Source organism: Sarcophilus harrisii, chromosome 6 (assembly GCF_902635505.1).
Source record: "Sarcophilus harrisii chromosome 6, mSarHar1.11, whole genome shotgun sequence".
NCBI classification, from domain to species: Eukaryota; Metazoa; Chordata; class Mammalia; order Dasyuromorphia; family Dasyuridae; genus Sarcophilus; species Sarcophilus harrisii.
In genome coordinates, this window is record NC_045431.1 from 126,044,360 (window position 1) to 126,062,187 (window position 17,828).

Sequence of the window (17,828 nt, forward strand, 5' to 3'; positions counted from 1 at the left end):
GTGGAGAGATCCAGAAAGTGGTGAATTTAGGGTTAGGGTTAAGTTAAGTTAAGTAAAAAGGTAAATAATGATGATTCAGAAAAACCCATTAATTAAAATGCAATATTTAGATGGACCTTTCCTTTCTCCTTTCTCTCTGTCCCATTTCATTGCAAGATGATTTCTTTTTCTATAAGAGGAACTTATACAATGAAAAACTGCTGTTTTGATATTTGAACTATAAGTCAAATGTGATTCCTATACTAATTTAGAACATATAAATAAGCAGAGAGGAGAAATTAGTTTTGACTATCTTTTTATGTACCAGCTCTTAATTTATGAGAATTATTCTTCCTCTAAGCTCTTGAGCAGCTACTGGACTGAGCCTCACAATGTAAATTCTTATCTTATATGGAAACACAAGGCATTATCTACACTTCACCACCCTCTTCTAGAAAGGGCAGGGCCATAGCATTTCTAGTTGAGGGACTGACAAGAGTTCTGAGAGATAACTGAAGGCATAACATATTCTCATGCTTTATAAAAATAGTCTTGTAAAGCAACTTTTGCCAAGGAGTCAAAATTATAATGTGCAGGTAGAAAAAAAGAGATGGCAAAATGTGCTAAGAAGCCATCTTAAAATGTTTTAGATTTTAAATTTAGATTAATTTAATTTAGATCAAAAATAAATTAGTGAGATCGAAGGAATTTCAATATTTCTTTTCTTTGGTTTAAAAGGAAAATATATAAATTGGAAAATAGCATTCCAGGATCTATGATTGAACTGGTTTTCCTTCTGAGAGAACTGCAAAGATGTTTATTTTTCAAAAAGTGAATATTCTTTGTTCCTATAGCATCTTCATTTCCAAATCAGTCTCTCCCCTTTTGCTAGTCAGAGAATCACACTTGTAACAAAAAAAAAGAAAACAGTTTGGCAAAAATAATCAAACTATCACTTCAGTCCAATAGCATAAGCAATGAGGGAGTTGATTTTCTCATTTCCCAGGCCAAGAAAAGATTTTTTTTAATTTCCCAGACCATTATACTATCACAGTTTTTAATTTCTCCTTTTGTTTTTCATGATTTAAAAAAATGTTCATAGCCAGCAAAGGGTTCCTTAAGATTCTTTCCCCTAAGAAAACTATATCTTGCTAAAGGGTACCATAGATAATAAAGCAATATCAATATTAAACATATATGTACCAAGTGATGTAGCATCTAAATTCCTAAAGAAGTTAAGAGAGTTGCAAGAAGAAATAGACAGTAAAACTATAATAGTGGGAGATCTCAACCTTGCACTCTCAGAACTAGATAAATCAAACCACAGAACAAATAAGAAAGAAGTTAAAGAGGTAAATAGAATATTAGAAAAGTTAGGTATAATAGATTTCTGAAGAAAACTGAATGGAGACAGAAAGGAATGCACTTTCCTTTCAGCAGTTCATGGAATCTATACAAAAAATTGACCATATATTAGGACATAAAGATCTCAAATTCAAATGCAAAAAGACAGAAATAGTAAATGCATCCTTTTTAGATCACAATGTAAGAAAAATTACATTCAATAAAAAGCCAGGGGAAAATAGTCCAAAAAGTAATTGGAACCTAAACAATCTCATCCTATAGAATGGGTGAAACAGCAGATCATAGACATAATCAATAATTTCATCCAAGAGAATGACAATAATGAGACAACATATCAAAATTTGTGGTATGCAGCCAAAGTGGCAATAAGGGGGGATTTTATATTTCTAGATGCGTACTTGCACAAAATAGAAAAAAAGAAAATCAATTGAGCTTGCAACTAAAAAAAGCTAGAAAAGGAACAAATTAAAAAACACCAATCAAATACCAAACTTGAAAATCTAAAAATAAAAGGAGAGATCAATGAAATTGAAACTAAAAAACTATTGAATTAATAAGTGAAACTAAGAGATGGTTTTATGAAAAAAAAAACAAAAAAAAGATAAATCTTTAGTTAATTTGATTAGAAATAGGGAAGAGGAAAATCAAATTGTTAGTCTCAAAAATGAAAAGGGAGAATTATTCACCAATGAAGAAGAAACTAGAGCAATTATCAGGCGTTTCTTTGTCCAACTTTATGCCAATAAATTTGACAACCTAAGTGAAATGGAGGAATACCTACAAAAATGTAGATTGTCCAGATTAACAGAAGAGGAAATAACTTACTTAAAGAGTCCCATTTTAGAAAATGAAATAGAACAAGCTATTATTCTACTTACTCCCTAAGATGTAATCTATCTCCAGGATCAGATGGATTTACATGTGAATTCTACCAAACATTTAAAGAACAATTAATTCCACCACTATGGAAACTCTTTGAAAAAATAGGGAATGAAGGAGTCCTACCAAATTCCTTTTATGACACAGACATGATACTGATACTTAAACCAGGTAGGACAAAAACAGAGAAAGAAAATTATGGACCAATCTCCCTAATGAATATTGATGCTAAAATCTTAAGTAAAATATTAGCAAAGAGATTACAGGCAATCATCCCTAGGATAATACACCTTTAACGAGTAGAATTTATACCAGGAATGCAGGGCTGGTTCAATATTAGGAAAACCATTAGCATAATTGACTATATCAATAACCAAATTAACAAAAACCATATGATTATCTCAATAGATGAAGAAAAAAGCATTTGATAAAATCCAACACCCATTCCTATTAAAAACGCTAAAGAGTATAGGAATAAATGAATTTTTCCTTAACATCGTCAGTATCATCTATTTAAAACCATCAGCAAGCATCATATGTAATGGGGATAAACTAGAACCATTCCCAGTAAGATCAGGAATGAAACAAGGTTGCCCAATATCACCATTATTATTCAATATTGTATTAGAAACGCTAGCCTTAGCAATAAGAGTCAAGAAAGAGATTAAAGGAATTAGTGTAGGTGATGAGGAAACCAAACTATCACTCTTTGCAGATGATATGATGGTATACTTAGAGAACCCCAGAGATTCTACTAAAAAGCTATTAGAAATAATTCATAACTTTAGCAAAGTTGCAGGATACAAAATAAATCCACATAAATCCTCAGCATTTTTATACATCACCAACAAAATCCAACAGCAAAATATACAAAGAGAAATTACATTAAAAATAACTGTCTATAGCATAAAATATATAGGAATCTATCTACCAAAGGAAAGTCAGGAATTATATGAGCAAAATTACAAAACACTTTCACACAAATAAAGTCAGATTTAAATAATTGGGAAAATATTAGTGCTCTTGAATAGGCTGAACGAATATAATAAAGATGATGGTATACCATTCGAACTCCCAAGAAACTATTTTACTGAACTAGAAAAAACAAAACCAAAATTCATCTGGAAGAATAAAAGGTCAAGAATTTCAAAGAAATTAATGAAGAGAAAAGCGAATGAAGATGACCTAGCTATACCAGATCTAAAACTATTATAAAGCAGTAGTCATCAAAACCATTTGGTACTGGCTAAGAAATAGAGAAGTTGATTAATGGAATAGTTTAGATTCATAGAACTAAATAGCCAGTAACTATAACAATCTAGTATTTGACAAACCCAAAGGCCCCAGCTTTTGAGATAAGAATTCACTATTTGACAAAAACTGCTGGGAAAATTGGAAACTAGTATGGCATAAAGTAGGCACAGACCCACACCTAATACCATATACCAATATAAGGTCGAAATGGGTTCATGATCTAGACATAAAAAATGATACTATAAACAAATCATTTCTAAGTCATATGAAAAGGTGCTCTAAATCACTATGGATCAGAGAAATGCAAATTAAGACAACTTTGGGGTATCACTACACACCTGTTAGATTGGCTAAGATGATAGGAAAAGATATTGATGAATGTTGGAGGGGATGTGGGAAAAGTGGGTCACTGATACATTGTTGGTGGAATTGTGAACAGATCCAACCATTCTGGAGAATAATTTGGAATACCCTTTGATCCAGCAGTGTTTCCACTGGGATTATATTCTAAAGAAATCCTAAAGGAGGGAAGGGGACCCACATGTGCAAAAATGTTTGTGGTTGCTCTCTTTGTAGTGGCAAGAAACTAGAAACTGAGTGGATGCCTATCAATTGGAGAATTGCTGAATAAATGATGGTATATGAATGCTATGGAATGCTATTGTTCTGTAAGAAACAACTAGCAGGATGATTTCAGAGAGGCCTGGAAAGACTTACATGAACTGATGCTGAGTGAAATGAGCAGAATCAGGAGATCATTATACATACCAACAAGACTATATGATGATCAATTCTGATGGAAGTGTCTCTCTTCAACATTGAGATGATTTAAACCATCTCCACTTGTGCAGTAATGAAGAGAGCCATCTACACCAAAGAGATAACTGTGGGAACAGAGTGTAGAACACAACATAGCATTCTCACTCTCTCTGTTATTTGCTTGCATTGTGTTTTCTTTGGCAGTTTTTCTTTTTCTTCCTTCTTGATTTTATTTTTCTTGCACAACAAGATAACTGTATAAATATGTATATGCACATTGGTTCTAACATGTATTTCAACATATTTAACATGTAGTCCAATACATGTCCCTAGTCAGCTAGAGGAGGGCTTGGGGGGAAGGAGGAGAAAATTTGCAAAATTTGCAAGGGTCAATGTTGGAAAAATTACCCATTCATATGCTTTGTAAATAAAAGCTTTAATTAAAAAAAAAAAGATTCTTTCCCCTGCCTCCAAGCCTCCGTCCCTAGGCCCTAACATGAAAATTTCTATCTGCCAGTTTTTCTAGGCAATTGGATATTAAAGGACATTTCTTTGGTCCCTAACCTATGCCTTGAATGGCAGTGTTGGGTAGTGATGGGGAGGAAATTCAAAATAGGTGACAATTAAAGAGTAAAATAATGTAAGGAGCCAAAACAAAGCAATGTGGTGTAATGGACCTGGGTTCCAATCCTAACCCTGGTATGTATAAAGTCAATGACCTTAGTAATCACTTCACTTCACAACAGTAGTGAAAGTTTCCTCATCTGAACTATGATGAGAATTTGATTATATGGTCTTTGAGGCTCCTAAATTCATGATCTTATGAAAATCAGGTTTCCCAAGTGTCTTGAAGATTTCAAAATCTATTTATAAGCAAATGTGTACTAGGGACTGAACCTCTGATTTCATTGACATAGGGAACATCTAGGTGAGGAAAGGCCTTCTACCAATATAGGTGGATACCTTCTCTACAACTTAGAGTTCAGAGAGTTGTTTGGGAGGCATTTGCAGATTAAGTGACTTTCTTAGGACCACATAATCATTATATGTCAAAAGTGCAACTTGAATCCACATTTTCCTGGCTCCAAGGACAGTTGTTTATTCAACATATCATGCTTCCATACATGATTCCCTAACATGTTCCCTATTCAAGTATACTGAAATGAATTTACTGCACATCAGGAAATATAAATTAGCAAGAGAGGTCTCTTCTTTCATTCAATAATGTAACCATTTGGCAGCAAACCATACAACATATAGTTATTACCTTGTTCTGAGATATTGCTTTCTTTAAGTTTACTCCATAGGAGCTAAGGCATCTGTGATCATATGCATGAAGTAGAAACTAAAGGCAGAATAAATGGAAATAGAACTCTTTCTGAGTCACTTGAAGCTTCCCAAGAACTCCTAGTCACATCAGACCTAATTTGTGTTTTCAAAACCTGTCTCTGAATTGATATTCATAACATAATATGTAGCATTAATTTTCTTTGTCTTCAAAACAAAATATTTGGGCATTCTGTTGTATTTATCAAAATTTGGTACTATGTAAATAAAAAGTTACCTCAAATATTAGAGATGAGATAAAAGGCCACCCACTGTTAGTAGGATTGTAGATTAAGAGTTGGAGAGAAGATTAGAGACCTTCTAGTATAACTAGCTAATTTTGCAGATGGGGAAACTGTGGCCCAGAGAAGTTAAATAATTTGCTTAAGGTCAAATCCATAGTAAGTGGATTTGTGGGATTCTGCCCACATATTAAGTGGGCAGAATCTGAGCCCAAGTCCTCTGATTTCAAAATCAGTGTGCTGGGGCAGCTAGGTGGCATAGTGGATAGAGTATCAGCCCTGAAGTCAGCAGGACCTGAGTTCAAATGTGGCCTCAGACAATTAATACTACCTAGTTGTGTGACACTGGGCAAGTCACTTAACCCTGATTGCCTCAGCAAAACAAACAAACAAAATCAGTGTGCTCTGCACTGAAACACATTGTTTCTATAACATTTGGCTATTTAAGTGCAGCCAACATATCATAAATAAACACAAACAAAATTCTTTTATCTGCTTTATCTTGAAGTACATTTTCTTGAGAAGGGAGTGTATTATAGTAAAAGTAAAAAGTTTGTTTTATAATTTTAGCTCTGATAAAAAATTGCTGTGATCTTTGGCAATTTCTTCTTCTTCTCTGAACTTCAGTTTCCTCAACTATAGAATGATGGATTTGGGTTCAATGATTTCTTGAAAATTATTTTGTTGTTGTGCAGTCACTGCATTTGGGATTTTTTTGGGAAAAGATACTGGAGTGATTTGCCATTTTCTTTTCCAGCTCATTTTGCAAATAAAGAATTAAGGCAAACAGGGTTAAATGACTTGCTCAGAGTCACACAGCTAATAAGTGTCTGAGGATGGATTTGAACTAATGAAGATGAGTCTTTCTGATTCTAAGCCTAGTACTTGAAGATACTAAAAGACTAATCACCTATAAAGTCCATTGCAGCTTTGCTAGTCTATAATTCTAATATTCTCTTCTGGTTTGTTCTCAATTCTACTTTCAAAAATAGACTTCAGGGCTCACAGTACCCTAGAACTTTTGTAATTTCCTAGCTAGAAAAAAAAAGATGTTGAATGAAATTGTTCATAGAATTTATGTCCTGTTTGTACTGATCTTTTCATAGCTTAGACTTTACAGACTTCAGATTTTAAATGAGAAATGCTATACTTCACTGTTGCTGGCTTCCATCTCCTCATTCATTTCCCTTGGTTTTCTCATTCTTATCTCTATGCTGTCTCCTGCTTCTGTCATCTGTTGGTGGGAATGAATGTATGTAGTTTTGGAAGCACTCTGGGATGAAAGATGCTATGAAAATTGTAAAGTGTTGTTATCACAGAGTCCTGCCAATGCATCTCAGGCTTGATGTGTAACACCTCTGCTATTTCAGTATTGTGGTGACAGGAACACATCTACTTTTGAGGCATGATACCAGCACAAGCAAGACTTCTTTTAGGGGAATGTAGAGCCCAAGGAATAATCCACTATGTTATTTGTAGACAGCTGATAGAAGAATGGATAACATAGAAAGGTTAGTCTGTATTCACATGCTCCAAATAATAGGTATATTGTTACATAGGCAAATAGTATTTTTAGGATAATTGATCCATAGCTGGAAAAGACTTCAGAGAACATCTAAGCTAATCCTCTCATCTTCGTCTATTTATAGATGAAGAAATTGAGGTTCAAGTACATTAAGTTTATCACCACAGAAGATAGGATTTGAACCCAGGCTCTCTATTAACCAGAGCTTCTAATTTAATAACATTTCCTTAGGACATTCATTTGATTGTAAATTCCTTGAGAGCTTGCTCAATGTCTTAATTATCCTTGAAGTCCTACAATGGTATAGTTCCTTGATCATAGAACAAAGACACAGGAAAGGGTAGAAGAAAACATGATGAGGTTGCTACAAGAAGCTCTGTTTAAGTATGGGATATTGGAAAGTGAGGTTGGAACCAGATGAACATAAGCTTGGAATGCCAGGCAAAGGAGTTTTTGTTTGGTAAGTAAAGGAGTTTTTTTGTTCGGTTATTGTGGGAATTATTAGGTTGAATTACTTTTCTTCATCCACTTAAAAGTAAATGATTTCTAACTGATGTCATGGAACATTTTGGTTAAATATGAAAGTAGAAAATTAGGCAAAACACTTTCAATTAATACAATGCCATTTCAAAAGTCTATATATTGGACTGCACCTTCCTTTCTCCATTCCCAAGATTATATGTATTTTTTTCTTGTGAAGATGTTAATAGTGTCATTGTACTAGCAGATAGAAATCACAAAACTATATGGCCTACAGATGTATGACTGTCTACCAGTAATAGTAAATGATAATTTTATCTTTAATTTGTCAGAACTGGAAAAAAAAATGGATGGTCTACTATCCATTTCAATTTATTATGTATCTACTATGTACCTTCTAGGTATCTTGATTTCTCCTACCTCCCCCCAAACCTTGATTTTATCAAAGAGGAAAGAGTTGCTGAATGGTTAAGTGACTTGTCAAACTGAGACCTCTTGAAGGCCTTAGCTTAAAAAGGCCAAAGTCTCCTTTCATGCAGGGCCATCTCTAGTTGTCTTGATTTATGTCTTGTCACTGGATCCAGATGGCTCTGAAGGGAAAATGATGCAAGTGACCTATGCAAGTCCACCCTCACTTAAATCCAGTTTACTTGCAGGTCATGGCATCACCTCCCAAATGTCATGATCCTCTTTGAGAATGAAGAACCACCACTATCACCACCACCACCACCACCAACAACAACAACTGACTTGCCCAGGGTAATACAACCTGTATATGTCAGAGGTAGCAGTTCAAGGCAATTTGTCTCAATGATTAAAAGAAAAGGATTTGAACAGAAACAAGCCCTTTTCATCATAAAAAAATGGTATGTAAAAAGAGCAAATAAATACATAGGGAGAGTTAGAAGAAAACAGGAAGAAGTTATTGAGTAATGTTCTCTATCTTATCCTCATGAATTCCTTTTGGCAATTGGTGAAATCTATGAACTTCTTCTCAAAATGGTGATTTTAAATCCACAAAATATAATACATAGAATAATATGTTGAAAACAATTATATTGAAATAAAATTATCAAAATCTTAAAATAAAATCAAGGTGCTACTTATACAAAGGCAAAAAAAGTTCTTCCTCTCAAAGAATTTGAATTTTATGACTGATATTGTCATAAATTTAACAAGTGATCAAAATTTGTATCATATTATAATTTTATTTAGTATTAAAATAATTGAGGCAGTATGACAGAGGAGAGATAGAGTGAGGCTGAGAGTTAGAAAGACCTGTGATTCATTCCAGCCTCTTATTTATAGTAGCTGTGTGATCATGAGTCAGTTTATTAACTTCATGGTAGCCCAAGCAGTTCTAAGCTGTAGAAGAGCTTTATCTTCATTTGGAAGTGGAAATTTCATCAATAAGGGTTCCCTCTACTTATGAAATCAGAGGTTGGAACTAAAAAGACCTTTAAAACCAAACCTATAGTAATTTACATTTATGCAGTGTTTAAGGTATAAAAAGTATTTTGTAATAACTCACTTATATAGCATTCTCAATGAATATAAAATCATCTTTAAGTTTCAAAACCCCATTTTGTTATTAGCAAAGCTGATTAGAATATTCAAGTAAGCCATTGAGAATCAGTATTACATAGCAGTTAAAGTGATATACATAAAATACTTTTACAGATATAACAACTATGTGACTCTGGGGTAAATCATTGAACTTCACCAAGGATCTATGTCAATAGTTAGTGAGTAGAAAGCAAGAAAGCAGAAAGCTGGCCCACGAAAACATTCTGCTTTGTTTTGTTTTGTTTTACTTTAATGTAAAAAATAAATTAAAAAAAAAAAAAGAAAGCAAAAAGCTTCCAAGACGAAAATTGTAGACAATATGAACCAGTATCAGTGAGATGGTGGTTAAAGAGGATAAGTGATTTCAGGAAGAAAATTCTTGATTTGCAAGTGTATTAGATTTAAATGAGACAAAATTGTGCAAAATCATGTCTCACTCTCTCTTCCAGAGTCATTTGAAACCTGTAGCAAGACATAGATAAGGAAGACTAGAAATGACTCCAGATGCAGTGGAAGACCTTGGTTTAAGAGTTAAGGCTTTCTACAGGTCTTATTTTGTCTGAGGCAACACCCATTCAGTGATATATGACTAGTCACGAAATGAGGCAAAAGCTGGCCTAGTTTGTCAATTAAAAAAAAATCAAGGAAGGAGAAGACTCTCAAAGTTTCTGGCCAGAATAAAAATAATTGCTATTTTCATTTACTCTGAGCCAAGTAGTTTTTGGAGAAAGTGGAAGTGAAAGCTGAAGAGTAGCAAGCAACAGATGCATGACATGAAGAAGCAAGTCCAGACTTTGCTATCCACAGTGATGTGAATTATGTGGTCTACATAGACCTTTTCTTTCTGGTAATCCAGAATTCTTTCCATACTTGAAAGGAGAGGGAGCTAAATTTTAAGAGAGTAGTAGTTTGAGGTCTATATAGATCCCTAAGTGAGGTAGGGTTCACTTTTGGAGGGTGATTTCTTAAATATCCAACAAGCCTATTATTTTAACTAATCTTATATTTGTATGAACAGGGATATGCATTAGCTTATTATTTTATTGATATCAAGGACTATGCATCTTTTCTGCAATTTATAATCCTAGCTGCCTATAGCACTGAGAAGTTTTGTGATTTTTTTTTCAGTGTCACATAGACAATTTGTATCAGGGGTGAGATTTGAATCCAGGTTTACTTGACTTTGAGGCCAGCTCTCTATTTACTATGCCATAGAGCCCCTATCTTTTATATAATATACATATTGAAATCAAGATGCAAAAGAAAATAATTTGCACAATGCAGTGTCATTACAGGAAGATTCAACTTAAAAGTGGGTTATGTGCCCAAAATTGATCTGTAATTTGATTGGGGAGTCCTCAAAATGCATCTTTTCTTATAGGAAAAAATAAATGTTTTTCAGACTAGCCCACAAAAGTTTATAAAACCATAAGCTAGTTGAACACTATACATTCCTTCCCTCCCCCACCCCTAAAAGGATGCAGTATTTATTTGTTTTTTATGATTAGATTTGTGATTTCATTAGTGCAGGGAACTTCTGGTGTGGAAATTTCTTTACTAGTTCAGATCAACCTGAAATTTATAGTCTTAGGAGCACTGAGCACTTGGACCACTGAGAAATAAGCAACATGCCCAGGATCATATAGTGTGTATCAGAGATTGTACTTGAATCTAATTCAGTCTTTCTGACTCAGAGGTCAGCTCTTAAGACTTTGGGCCATATTGACTCTTACTCTGTTATAATGATAGCAATTAAATAAAGTTCCAAACAAGAAAATTGCATAAGAAATAGGCCTTTATCATGCTTTTATTGTTTTTTTTATTTTATTATTATCATGCTATTATTAAGCATAATAATGCTTAAAGAAAAGCAGATTTAATCTGAAGGTTAAGTCAGGAAAAGAAGTAATAGGAGAAAATTGTAAAGAGATAGATTTGGGGATATGCTGGTAAATGTCTAACAAATGGTTCTCCAAAAAAATGTACCAATGATACAAGGTTAAATTTAATGTATTTAATTAACATTTTCACCATCTTTTTCTTGAGTCTATACAATAATCAAAATAATAAATCAAGTCATGTAGCATTTCTAGTTTCTGAGGTGTAAATGCTCACACTGAAAATTTAACAATCAGTTCTCAAGCTGTTATGAGCTGGATCTAGCACATCCAACACATTCCTTGGTAGATTCCCCACCACATAAAGTAAACTTACAGACTGCCATTATACATCAGCTATCTTCTCCCCACATCTTTGTGACATCTTTGGTTAGTTCTTATTAGAATCATGGTTTTGAGAAAGGGTGTAGACCAAACTTTCTTTAATTCTCTAGATTTCCTCATCACACCAAATACTTCCACTACTTCTTTCATTCTCCTATTTTGTGTTGCCTTCTCTCATTATAACATAAAATCTTTGAGGGCAAGTATCATCTCTTTTTGCTTATATTTATATCCACAGGACATAGCACAATTCTTGGCACATAGTAAGAGCTAAGTAAACATTTGTTGATTTCACTTAATTTTTCAACAAGTTTACCTGAAAATAGAATAAACTTTTTCAGAATATAATGGCTTCAGTGTTTCTACTGGGCTTATTTCCCAAAGAAATCCTAAAGAAGGGAAAGGGACCTATATGTGCAAGAATGTTTGTGGCAGGTCTCTTTGTAGTGGCCAGAAACTGGAAACTCAGTGGATGCCCATCAGTTGGAGAATGGCTGAATAAATTGTGGTATATGAATATTATGGAATATTATTGTTTGGTAAGAAATGACCAGCAGGATCATTTCAGAAAGGCCTGGAGAGACTTACATGAACTGATGCTGAGTGAAATGAGCAGGACCAGGAGATCATAATATACTTCAACAACAATACTATATGATGATCAATTCTGATGGACATGGCCATCTCCAGCAATGAGATGAACCAAATCAGTTCCAGTAGAGCAGTAATGAATTGAACCAGCTAAACCCAGTGAAAGAATTCTGTGACTATGAACCATTACATAGAATTCTCAATCCCTATATTTTTGTCTGCCTGCATTTTTGATTTCCTTCACAGGCCAATTGTACACTATTTCAAAGTCCGATTCTTTTTGTACAGCAAAATAACTGTTTGGACATGTATACTTATATTGTATTTAATTTATCCTTTAACATATTTAACATGTATTGGTCAACCCGCCATCTGGGGGAGGGGATGGGGGGAAGGAGGGGAAAAAATTGGAATAAAAGATTTGACAATTGTCAATGCTGTAAAATTACCCATGCATATAACTTGTAAATATATATATATATATATATATATATATATATATATATATAAAGATTAGCAGGAAGATAAATGCCCATCACTCTAATTTCTTTACTGGAAAAACTGACTGATCAAGTGCATTGATCATTCCAAAAATAGTGTAAAAGATAGTATGTTGAGAATATACTAATTTTATGAGCAGGACCAGGAGATCATTATATACTTCAACAACAATACTATATGATGACCAGTTCTGATGGACCTGGCCATCCTCAGCAACGAGATCAACCAAATCATTTCCAATGGAGCAGTAATGAACTGAACCAGCTATGCCCAAAGAAAGAACTCTGGGAGATGACTAAAACCCATTACATTGAATTCCCAATCCCTATATTTATGCCCACTAGCATTTTTGATTTCCTTCACAAGCTAATTGTACAATATTTCAGAGTCTGATTCTTTTTGTACAGCAAAATAACGTTTTGGTCATGTATACTTATTGTGTATCTAATTTATATTTTAATGTATTTAACATCTACTGGTCATCCTGCCATTTAGGGGAGGGGGTGGGGGGGTAAGAGGTGAAAAATTGGAACAAGAGGTTTGGCAATTGTTAATGCTGTAAAGTTACCCATGCATATAACCTGTAAATAAAAGGCTATTAAATTTAAAAAAAAGAGAATATACTAATTTTAATTAGAAATGTCAATGCAATAAAAATGTAACGAGCTGTCTTTTATTATTCCAAAAAAAAAAAAAAAGAATGTAATGGCTTCCTTTTTTTTTTTTTTTCTAGAGGTCTTTGAGCAGAGGCTAATTGGCCACTTTGTAGAGTGACACAAGAGTCATGGATGTCCCCTGACATCCCTTCCAGCTTTGATAGTTCAGGATTCTGTTATAATTCTGTGAGGGGGGAAAGCATGGAAAACCAAGAAGATGAGATGCATAAGATTGAAAGAGGGAGTGATTTTTTTTTTTGAGGGTAATTGGTGAAGTTGCAAGAAAGTGAAGGAGAACATGGCTTAAAAAAGATCTGTGTGTATATGTGAAATAGAAAACCTTCTGAAGTAGAATTATTTGTGAGCAGGGATCAGAGAAAAACAGTGTCCTAGCTGACACACTAAAAGATACTTTAAAAGATACACAATGAAGCTACTATATTGTTTCAAGTAATGTTGCCTTACCTATGTCTCCTGTTAGTAGATCAAAATGCCTCTGCTCTGGGGAAGGAAATTAAATTACAAAAAACTATAATGTTTCAATTTAAAAGTCAACCTATAAGTAAGAGTATATGAGAAAACTATGTCAATTAAGGGTTATTATCACTAACTTCTTAATTATGTCAAGAAGAAGCAGGATTTAGATTAAAAAGTCACAATTTGAACAGTTTATTGTTGGAAGGCAAGCCCATTCCAAAGTTGGCTTTGGAGTCAGGAAGACGTGGGTTCATAAGTACATAGAAAGTGCCCCAATGGTTTTAGTGAAGTTTAAAGCTGCCCTGAGCCTCTTGAGACACACTATATTAGTGATGTTTCCCTGAGCAAATCACTCACCAATACTAATATCATAGGTAACGTTGGAACTATACATGTCAGTAAGTCAATAATCATATATTAAACATCTACTTATATGACAAGTACTGTGCTAAATATTGGGGAAAGAAAGAAAGGTTAAAAGTCTCTGTTCTAAGTCTCACAGTCCAATGAGAGATGTTCAAAATGCAGGGCTTTGGGCTTAACTGGCCTTAGCAAAACTGGTGATTTAAATTAAAGAATAACAGATTACCCAGTCAATGGAGATCAGTTTTAAAAGAAATGGACTAAGCAATTATTTTAAAAATCCCTTCAAAAATGAAGATTTTTTAAAAACCACCCTGAGTTTGTGTTTAAAAAAAGCTATGAAACATATCCATTTAGATACATGTATACACATGTTCTGTTCTTACAATCACATATGTGTCTTATGTTCATTATAAGCTTCAGAACATATGGTTGATGATAGTCACTAGGTGAAAAAGATGTTGCTGTGACAGGCTGTGAGAAGGGGCCAAAGTCCTATGTGATATGTGTGGTATGTCTGTGAAGTAAAAGGAATGTTTTATAACTTGAAGCATGCTGAAACTGAGAGGGTATGTCTTGTCTGACAAACAGAATTATGGTGTGCTTTTCTCTTGGCATGTTGAAACCCATGCCAAATATTATCAAAGACTATGAATGACTTTACCTGGCATTTCTGATTGTGGTCAAATGAAGAAATGATTAAGAAAGATCCAACAACCATTGTAATGGTGAAAGATATAATCTATAATAAATAAGAGTCATAAAAGTCATATTCTACACTAAGATTTTTTCCCTTTTTTGATTCTAGGTCTTTGATTTCATCAATGTAGGAACTTACAGAGTGAAAACTATCTCCACTAATTTAGATAGGCATTTATTTAGAATAATAAAGGACTGCCAGATTGTTGAAGGCTTAAGGGACTCACCCATAATCATCCAGTTAATATGTTTTAAAGGTGGAACTTGAATTCAGTTGCTCTTGACAATGACAACAGCTTTATATCAATTATGCCATTTGTTCCTCAAACAGTAAAAATAATTTTGTGGTTGTTCAGTCATTTCAGTTATGCCCATTTTTTCATAATCTTGCTTGAAGTTTTCTTGGCAAAGTTATTGGACTGGTTTGCCATTTTCTTCTGCATCTCATTTTACAGATGAGGAAACTGAGACAAACAGGATTAAGTGATTTAAGAATATCTCTCTAATAAAGTGTCAGAAAATGATTTTGAATTTACATCTTCCTGATTCCAGGCCCAGTGCTCTATTCCTATGCCACTTAGTTGCCAAAATAAGAATAATTATTATTTATCTAGTCCTTTAATGCATTTGTTGCTATGATCTCACCTAAGCTTCACTGCAGCTCCTTTAGGAAGGCAGCATAGGTATTATTTCCCCCTTTTTAGAGGAGGGTTTCTCAACCTTTTTTCATACCCTGGACCTGTTTGACTGTTTGATAATATCTTTTCAGAATAATATCTTTAATCACAAAATATATACTTTGGCAATGTTAAGGCTTAAATTAAATATTAAATAACTAGGGCTACAAAGGGAATCAAATACAAGGTGTTTCCCAAAGGTTTAGCCTGGTTTTAAGCTTTAACTGCCAAATTTTTTTTTTCCTACTTAAGTTTATGGACTACTGAATACTATCCATGAAATTCCTGAATTAGAGTTTGGGTTCTTTTCATCAATTTTCATTTATATTGCTGAAGCACTTTTATAACTTTTACTCTAGATTCCTACTTCTTTTACTTTCTCTGAATTGTCTCTACCATTTCTTGTTGTGAAATATTTCATATACCATGGTTTGTTCAGTCATTTACTCATTATTTGTTTTTGCAAATGGTTTTAGATTTTCAAAACTGATTATTCAACTCTTTACATCTTTCGTTGTTTAAATAGCTGTGTTTTTATTTGAACTTGATTGTGACTCTGAAAGATCTGGGTATCCTCATCATGCTTTGACCATTCTTGTTCTTTCATTTGTAACCTATTACCTCTGTGTGTTCTGTGAAGGGGCTGGCCTGTTCCTGTTTGGGCTGAGCTCCTATTTATAATAAACCAATGGAGTTGAAAAAAAAAAAAAAAAGAAATCATTGGTTGCTTTTGAATGACTTTTCCACAAATGAAAATTTGTGTTCTTTTCTACAAACAGCCATTGAATGCCTTTTTCAGATGAACTTTTTAAACGTTTGTGTGAAGACTATTAATTATAGCTGCCAAAAATCTTTTTTTTAATTTTTTTTATTTAATAGCCTTTTATTTATAGGATATATACATGGGTAACTTTACAGCATTAACAATTGCCAAACCTCTTGTTCCAATTTTTCACCTCTTACCCCCCCACCCCCTCCCCTAAATGGCAGGATGACCAGTAGATGTTAAATATATTAAAATATAACTTAGATACACAATAAGTATACATGACCAAAACATTATTTTGCTGTACAAAAAGAATCAGACTCTGAATTATTGTACAATTAGCTTGGGAAGGAAATCAAAAATGCAGGTGTGCATAAATATAGGGATTGGGAATTCAATGTAATGGTTTTTAGTCATCTCCCAGAGTTCTTTTTCTGGGTATAGCTAGTTCAGTTCATTACTGCTCCATTAGAAATGATTTGGTTGATCTTGTTGCTGAGGATGGCCTGATCCATCAGAACTGGTCATCATCTAGTATTGTTGTTGAAGTATATAATGATCTCCTGGTCCTGCTCATTTCACTCAGCATCAGTTCGTGTAAGTCTCTCCAGGCCTTTCTGAAATCATCCTGTTGGTCATTTCTTACAGAACAGTAATATTCCATAATTTTCATATACCACAATTTATTCAGCCATTCTCCAACTGATGGACATCCATTCAGTTTCCAGTTTCTAGCCACTACAAAAAGGGCTGCCACAAACATTCGTGCACATACAGGTCCCTTTCCCTTCTTTATAATCTCTTTGGGATATAATCCCAGTAGTAACACTGCTGGATCAAAGGGTATGCACAGTTTGATAACTTTTTGAGCATAGTTCCAAACTACTCTCCAAAATGGTTGGATTCGTTCACAACTCCACCAACAATGCATCAATGTCCCAGTTTTCCCGCATCCCCTCCAACAATCATCATTATTTTTTCCTGTCATCTTAGCCAATCTGACAGGTGTGTAGTGGTATCTTAGAGTTGTCTTAATTTGCATTTCTCTGATTAATAATGACTTGGAGCATCTTTTCATATGACTAGAAACAGTTTCAATTTCTTCATCTGAGAATTGTCTGTTCATATCCTTTGACCATTTTTCAATTGGAGAATGGCTTGATTTTTTATAAATTAGAGTTAATTCTCTATATATTTTGGAAATGAGGCCTTTATCAGAACCTTTGACTGTAAAAATATTTTCCCAGTTTATTGCTTCCCTTCTAATCTTGTCTGCATTAGTTTTGTGCTGCCAAAAATCTTACTGAGTTTCAGTCATAGAAATTATCACAAATAGGCATTCAAGCAGTCTGAACCACTTTGTGTCATGAAAGAGGAATATTTTGTAATGAAAAGCAGTTCTTCCCCATACTTTGAAAAATATAATATATAATTTCCCATGGTAAAACTGTTGGACTTAGTAAAAGTTTTAAGGGCACAGACTTTCTTTTAGTTTAATTAA